The sequence below is a fragment of the Triticum aestivum genome, chromosome 7A, assembly GCF_018294505.1.
Source record: "Triticum aestivum cultivar Chinese Spring chromosome 7A, IWGSC CS RefSeq v2.1, whole genome shotgun sequence".
In the NCBI taxonomy this organism is placed as follows: domain Eukaryota; kingdom Viridiplantae; phylum Streptophyta; class Magnoliopsida; order Poales; family Poaceae; genus Triticum; species Triticum aestivum.
The window spans coordinates 457,094,445-457,103,182 of NC_057812.1; positions in this window are offsets into that span (position 1 = coordinate 457,094,445).

Genomic DNA, 8,738 nt, shown 5'->3' on the forward strand with positions numbered 1-8,738 from the left:
TATAGGGGATCTATCGTAGTCCTTTCAATAAGTAAGAGTGTCGAACCCAATGAGGAGCAGAAGGAAATGATAAGCGGTTTTAAGCAAGGTATTCTCTGCAAGCACTGAAATTATAGGTAACAGGTAGTTTTGTGATAAGATAATTTGTAACGAGCAACAAGTAACAAAAGTAAATAAAGTACAGCAAGGTGGCCCAATCCTTTTTGTAGCAAAGGACAAGCCTGGACAAATTCTTATATAGAGAAAAGCGCTCCCGAGGACACATGGGAATTATCGTCAAGCCAGCTTTCATCACGATTATATGATTCGCGTTCGGTACTTTGATAATCTGATATGTGGATGGACCAGTGCTTGGGTACTATCCTTACTTGGACAAGCATCCCACTTATGATTAACCCCCATTGCAAGCATCCGCAACTACAACAGAAGTATTAAGTTAAACCTAACCGTAGCATGAAACATATGGATCCAAATCAGCCCCTTACGAAGCAACGCATAAACTAGGGTTTAAGCCTCTGTCACTCTAGCAACCCATCATCTACTTATTACTTCCCGATGCCTTCCTCTAGGCCCAAATAATGGTAAAGTGTCATGTAGTCGACGTTCACATAACACCACTAGAGGAGAGACAACATACATCTCATCAAAACACCGAACGAATACCAAATTCACATGACTACTAATAGCAAGACTTCTTCCATGTCCTCAGGAACAAACGTAACTACTCACAAAGCATATTCATGTTCATAATCAGAGGGGTATTAATATGCACATAGGATCTGAACATATGATCTTCCACCAAATAAACCAACTAGCATCAACTACAAGGAGTAATCAACACTACTAGCAACCCACAGGTACCAATCCTAGACTTAGAGACAAGAATTGTATACAAGAGATGAGCTAGGCTTTGAGAGGAGATGGTGTTGGTGAAGATGTTGATGGAGATTGACCCCCTCCCGATGAGAGGATCGTTGGTGATGACGATGGTGATGATTTCCCCCTCCCGAAGGGAAGTTTCCCCGGCAGAACAGCTCCGCCGGAGCCCTAGATTGGTTCCGCCAAGGTTCCGCCTCATGGCGGCGGAGTTTCATCCCGAAAGCTTGCTTATGATTTTTTCCTCAATGAAAGACTCCATATAGCAGAATATGGGCACCGGAGGGCCACCAGGGGGCCCACGAGGCAGGGGCGCGCCCCCACCCTCGTGGCCAGGGTGTGGCCCCCCTCTGGAGCTTCTTACGCTCAGTATTTTTTATATATTCTGAAAATGACTTCCTTGAAGTTTCAGGACTTTTGGAGCTATGCAGAATAGGTCTCTAATATTTGCTCCTTTTCCAGCCCAGAATCCCAGCTGCCGGCATTCTCCCTCTTTATGTAAACCTTGTAAAATAAGAGAGAATAGGCATAAGTATTGTGACATAATGTGTAATAACAACCCATAATGCAATAAATATCGATATAAAAGCATGATGCAAAATGGACGTATCACCGGCGTCCTCCCGATGTTGTGTTCACCCGTCATCAGCAATGTCCAAGTCACCAAGACCCTCGTCGACGGTGGCGCAGGGCTCAGTATCCTGTCTGTCGAGACGTTCGACGGCCTTCAAGTGCCATACGATCAGCTCCATCCCACCAAGCCTTTCTCAGGAGTGACTGACGGCTCCACCACCCCAATAGGGCAAGTTCGTCTCCCTGTCACCTTCGGTCAGCGCGACAACTACCACACCGAACTCGTCGACTTTGACGTCGCCCACATCCGCATGCCGTACAATGCCATCCTCGGGTACCAAGCGCTAGCCAAATTCATGGCAGTCACCCACCATTGCTACAACATCCTCAAGATGCCGGGAAGTGGCGGAATCATCACAGTCTCCTGTGAAGAAAGAGATGTGGTGTGCTCCCTCGAGCGCGCCTTTCAAGCTGCAGTAGTCGAAGACCCTGTCAGCGCATATGTGCAGTACCCTCCTGAGGCCAACCCTAAGAAGAATCAGCTACTCCGCACTAGGCCTCAGGGGAGCGGCGCCTCCAGTGGCGCTACCTCAGGATCGGTGCCCGCGCCTGGCGCGCCTCCCTCCCTTGCACAGGGAGGCGCACCTGGCGCCCTCCTCGGGCAGGGCTCAGGAGCTCTTTTCTGGAGGGCCTCAGACCTGGCCAGCATCATGAGGGTGGCACTCGGGCACCACATGGAGGTTTGATTCGCGACACGTTTCCCTGAGGAGGGCATCGGGCGAGGAGCACCTGGCGCTCAGGAGTTCATCACCAAGGCCACTCAGGAGCTTCAGGAAGCAAGGGCAATATGCGGCGACCGCTGCCCACCTGGCGTTGCTCCCCATCCAGGCGAGGGTGGTGAGCTGCACGTCTGCATCGACATCCTGGGGCTCAACAGGGGCGCATCTTAGGAGCGCTTCTGGCCTTCGCATACTGGACGGTGTGAGGGTCCACCTCACAGCTACGTTCGGATGCCGTTCGGCCTGCCGAGCGTGGCAGCCGCCTTCTAGCGCAACCTGCGGAGCATCCTGGCAGGTCAGGAGGCCAGGCATCACGCGGTCCTAGCGGAGATGGAGATGGTCCTCAGGAGGCCACCTGAGCCTCCAGAGCCTCCTGAGGCTCTAGGTCTCGGCGGCTCGTGAGGAGCAACTTCTTCGCCACGCATCTTCACCTACCCCAACACTCCTTCGACAACCAAACCGGGTGAAATTTTCCAAGTTTATTTAGCTAGGAGCGCCCCCTAGGCTACATCATTCCCAGGCCGTGTGGGCCTATCCCTGCGGCATGTATCCACTTGCATCTTTGGTTCACCCTACTGGGGGTGCCCCTCGGGCTGCATCATCCCCAGGCCGCCTGGGTCCGACCCAGCGGCATGTATCGTTCTTGCATTTACCTAAGCTAGTTTGTTGTCATGCGTTATCTATCTATGGTTATCACCTGCTTGATTGTCACCCACCATGGGAGCCGCACGCCGATCGTCTTTCTTCAGGATCCTTCGCATAATAAGGCTAGGCACGACGTCTGTGCTCGGGCCCGTCCCTGCAGCGTTGATAAATCCAACGGCTGAGCTCTGTATGGTGGGCCGGCCCCGTTCACGTCACCTCCTAGGGTCGTTGGTGCTTGGCATTCTCGTGCGATAGCATCGGGAAATTCATTAGGCGCGGGTTGTCTAACCATCTCGTAGGAACGCCACAGCCATCAAGAACCAAGACCATGCGCAACCCACCTTGAGGTAGGGCCTCGTGAGTCCCATGCTAGCTCACGAGTGCCCAGACACACCTCGTCTAGCCCTACCGTGCAAGCCACGCGTCAGGGCGGGGCTGTACACGCCCGGGGGGCTCTCCGCAGTAGGGAGTCCCCTCCCATGTGCCAGTGGAAGCACCATGCTCCGCGCTGCCAGTCGACACTGCCGAGGAGCGGCTATGCCCGTGCAAGTGCAGAAGCGCTATGCTCCGCGCTGCCAGTCGATGCTGCCGAGGAGCGGCTATGCCCGTGCAAGTGCAGAAGCGCTATGCTCCGCGTTGGTGATAAACAACTGAGGGCAGCCTCACGGCCGTATCAACCTCAGGGAGCCTCCGAGCTCAGTGTCTGGCCTCATCGCAACACCTCCCCTTGGGAGAGTCGCGCGAGGGAGCTGGGCACGGGGGCTGCGCTCGGGTCACGCCCAAGTGTACGCCACCCTGCCAGGTCCTCGGACCTAGTCGTCGCGCGCCCTCCCAAGCGGAGCCAAGGTACGAAGGTCGTTTGCATGTCAAGGGGGACTCTTGAGCATCGCGACTCAGGAGCCTAACTGACCATGTAGCCCTCACTCCTTGGTCCATCCTGGTGATCTGGACGGCCCAATGGCGGCTGAGGTATGCGCGGGGTCAGGCCCTGCCGATGTAGAACACTAGGCCTAATCCCAGATCTCCTTTCCATAGGCTGTTTGCACGTCAAGGGGGACTCCTGAGCATCGCGACTCAGGAGCCTAACTGATCATGTATCCCCTCACTCCTTGGTCCGTCGTGGTGATCCGGACGGCCCAATGGCGGCTGAGGTATGCGCGGGGTCGGGCCCTGCCGACGTAGAACGTAAAGCAAATGGAAAGGAAATTGCAGAATTTCAAAGGAAATATTACAAGACATATTGTTCTCTTGAAACCAAACGCGAGTTTAACGCCTCCACGAGGCATGGTGCATATTGCAGAAACTAAACAGGAAAGGAGCCGCCAGCAAGTCATCCCGTCACCCCTGGACACCGCCGTCGCCTGCAAGGGATGCTTCTTCTTCAACGGCGTCGCCTTCACCTGTACCACCAGCTGAAGTTGCAGGATCAGTAGCACAGCCGGTCGGGGGCGCGGGGGCGAAGGCGCATGTTGGAAATATGCCCTAGAGGCAATAATAAAAGTATTATTATATTTCATTGTTCATGATAATTGTCTGTTATTCATGCTATAACTGTATTATACGGAAATCTTAATACACGTGTGAATACATAGACCTCAATATGTCCCTAGTGAGCCTCTAGTTGACTAGCTCGTTGTGATCAACAGATAGTCATGGTTTCCTGGCTATGGACATTGGATGTCGTTGATAACGGGATCACATCATTAGGAGAATGATGTGATGGACAAGACCTAATCCTAAGCATAGCACAAAGATCGGTTAGTTCGTTTGCTAGAGCTTTTCCAATGTCAAGTATCTCTTCCTTCGACCATGAGATCGTGTAACTCCCGGATACTGTAGGAGTGCTTTGGGTGTATCAAACGTCACAACGTAACTGGGTGATTATAAAGGTGCACTACAGGTATCTCCGAAAGTGTCTGTTGGGTTGACACGGATCGAGACTGGGATTTGTCACTCCGTATGACGGAGAGGTATCTCTGGGCCCACTCGGTAATGCATCATCATAATGAGCTCAAAGTGACCAAGTGGTTGATCACGGGATCATGCATTACGGTACGAGTAAAGTGACTTGCTGGTAACGAGACTGAACAAGGTATTGGGATACCGACGATCGGGTCTCGGGCAAGTAACATACCGATTGACAAAGGGAATTGTATACGGGGTTTGATCGAATCCTCGACATCGTGGTTCATCCGATGACATCATCGAGGAGCATGTGGGAGCCAACATGGGTATCCAGATCCCGCTATTGGTTATTGACCGGAGAGTCTCGGTCATGTCTGCATGTCTCCCGAACCCGTAGGGTCTACACACTTAAGGTTTGATGACGCTAGGGTTATCAGGAAGACAAGTATGTGATTACCGAATGTTGTTCGGAGTCCCGGATGAGATCCCGGACGTCACGAGGAGTTCTGGAATGGTCCGGAGGTAAAGTTTTATATATGGGAAGTTGTTAAACGGACACTGGAAAGTTTCGGGGTCATACCGGTATTGTACCGGGACCACCGAAGAGGTTCCGGGGGTCCACCGGGAGGGACCACCCCTCCCGGGGGGCCACTTGGGCTGCGTAGGGATAGCAGCCAGCCCCTAGTGGGCTTGGCGCCCCCCCCTTGGGCCCATGCGCCTAGGGTTGGGGGGACCCTAAAGGGGGCGCACCCCCCTTGCTTGGGGGGCAAGCCCCCCACCCTTTTGGCCGCCGCCCCCCTCTAGGGTTTCCCCTAGAGGGCCGCCCCCCTTGCCCCTCTCCTCCTATATATAGAGGGGTGAGGGGAGGGCTGCTGGACACAACTCAAGGCGCAGCCCCTCCCCTCCCCAACACCTCTCCTCCTCCGTACGTGCTTGGCGAAGCTCTGTCGGAGTACTGCTGCACCAACTACACCACGCCGTCGTGCTGCCGTTGGAGCTGCCTTCCTCAACCTCTCCTTCTTCCTTGATGGATCAAGACGGAGGAGACGTCGTCCGTCCCGTACATGTGTTGAACGCGGAGGTGCTGTCCGTTCAGCACTTGGTCATCGGTGATCTGAATCACGACGAGTACGACTCCATCATCACCATCCCCTTGAACGCTTCCGCACTCGATCTACAAGTGGTATGTAGATGGAAACTCTTCCCCTTGACTCGTTGCTTAGATGAACTCATAGATGGATCTTGGTGAAACCGTAGGAAAATTTTTAATTTTCTGCAACGTTCCCCAACAGTGGCATCATGAGCTAGGTCTATGCGTAGTTCTCTTTGCACGAGTAGAACACAATTTTGTTGTGGGCGTGGATCTTGTCAACTTACTTGCCACTACTAGTCTTTTCTTGCTTCAACGGCATTGTGGGATGAAGCGGCCCGGACCAACCTTACACGTACGCTTACGTGAGACCGGTTCCACCGATTGACATGCACTAGTTGCATAAGGTGGCTGGCGGGTGTCTGTCTCTCCCACTTTAGTTGAAGTGGATTCGATGAAAAGGGTCCTTATGAAGGGTAAATAGAAGTTGACAAGATCACGTTGTGGTTATTCGTAGGTAAGAAAACGTTCTTGCTAGAACCCAATTGCAGCCACGTAAAAGATGCAACAACAATTAGAGGACGTCTAACTTGTTTTTGCAGCGATTGATCATGTGATGTGATATGGCCAGAAGTTGTGATGAATGATGAATTGTGATGTATGAGATCATGTTCTTTGTAATAGGATTCACGACTTGCATGTCGATGAGTATGACAACCGGCAGGAGCCATAGGAGTTGTCTTTATTTTTGTATGACCTGCGTGTCATTGAAGAACGCCATGTAACTTACTTTACTTTATTGCTAAACGCGTTAGTCATAGAAGTAGAAGTAGTCGTTGGCGTGACAACTTCATGAAGACACGATGATGGAGATCATGATGATGGAGATCATGGTGTCATGCCGGTGACAAGATGATCATGGAGCCCCAAAGATGAAGATCAAAGGAGCTATACGATATTGGCCATATCATGTCACTACTTTATATAATTGCATGTGATGTTTATTATGTTTTATGCATCTTGTTTACTTAGGACGACGGTAGTAAATAAGATGATCCCTTACAACAATTTCAAGAAGTGGTCTCCCCTAACTGTGCACCGTTGCTAAAGTTCGTCGCTTCTAAGCACCACGTGATGATCGGTGTGATGGATTCTTACGTTCACATACAACGGGTGTAAGACAGTTTTACACAGCAAAACACTTAGGGTTAACTTGACGAGCCTAGCATGTACAGACATGGCCTCGGAACACGGAGACCGAAAGGTCGAACACGAATCGTATGGAAGATACGATCAACATGAGAATGTTCACCGATGATGACTAGTCTGTCTCATGTGATGATCGGACACGGGCTAGTCGACTCGGATCGTGTAACACTTAGATGACTAGAGGGATGTCTAATCTGAGTGGGAGTTCATAATTTGATTAGAACTTAATTATCATGAACTTAGTCTAAAAACCTTTACAAATATGTCTTGTAGATCAAATGGCCAACACTCATGTCAACATGAACTTCAACGCGTTCCTAGAGAAAACCAAGCTGAAAGATGATGGCAGCAACTATACGGACTGGGTCCGGAACCTGAGGATCATCCTCATAGCTGTCAGGAAACAATATGTCCTAGAAGGACCGCTAGGTGACGCTCCCGTCCCAGAGAACCAAGACATTATGAATGCTTGGCAGTCTCGTGCTGATGATTACTCCCTCGTTCAGTGCGGCATGCTTTACAGCTTAGAACCGGGGCTCCAAAAGCGTTTTGAGCATCACGGAGCATATGAGATGTTCGAGGAGCTGAAACTAGTTTTCCAAGCTCACGCCCGGGTCGAGAGATATGACATCTCCGACAAGTTCTATAGTTGTAAGATGGAGGAAAATAGTTCTGTCAGTGAGCACATACTCAAGATGTCTGGGTTGCACAACCGTATGACCCAGCTGAATATTAACCTCCCTGATGAGGCAGTCATTGACAGAATCCTTCAGTCGCTCCCACCAAGCTACAAGAGCTTTGTGATGAACTACAATATGCAGGGGATGGTAAAGACCATTCCTGAAGTATTTTCTATGCTAAAGTCAGCAGAGGTTGAAATCAAGAAAGAACATCAAGTGTTGATGGTCAATAAGACCACTAAGTTCAAGAAGGGCAAGGGTAAGAAGAACTTCAAGAAGGACGGCAAAGAGGTTGCCGCGCCTGGTAAGCCAGTTGCCGGGAAGAAGTCAAAGAATGGACCCAAGCCTGAGACTGAGTGCTTTTATTGCAAGGGGAAGGGTCACTGGAAGCGGAACTGCCCCAAATACTTAGCGGATAAGAAGGCCAGCAACACTAAAGGTATATTCGATATACATGTAATTGATGTGTACCTTACCAGTACTCGTAGTAACTCCTGGGTATTTGATACCGGTGCCGTTGCTCATATTTGTAACTCACAGCAGGAGCTGCGGAATAAGCGGAGACTGGCGAAGGACGAGGTGACGATGCGCGTCGGGAATGGTTCTAGAGTCGATGTGATCGCCGTCGGCACGCTACCTCTACATTTACCTACGGGATTAGTTTTGAACCTTAATAATTGTTATTTGGTGCCAAGTTTGAGCATGAACATTGTATCTGGATCTCGTTTAATACGAGATGGCTACTCATTTAAGTCTGAGAATAATGGTTGTTCGATTTATATGAGAGATATGTTTTATGGTCATGCTCCGATGGTCAATGGTTTATTCTTAATGAATCTCGAGCGTAATATTACACATGTTCATAGTATGGATGCCAAAAGATGTAAAGTTGATAACGATAGTCCCACATATTTGTGGCACTGCCGCCTTGGTCACATTGGTGTCAAGCGCATGAAGAAGCTCCATGCTGATGGACTTTTA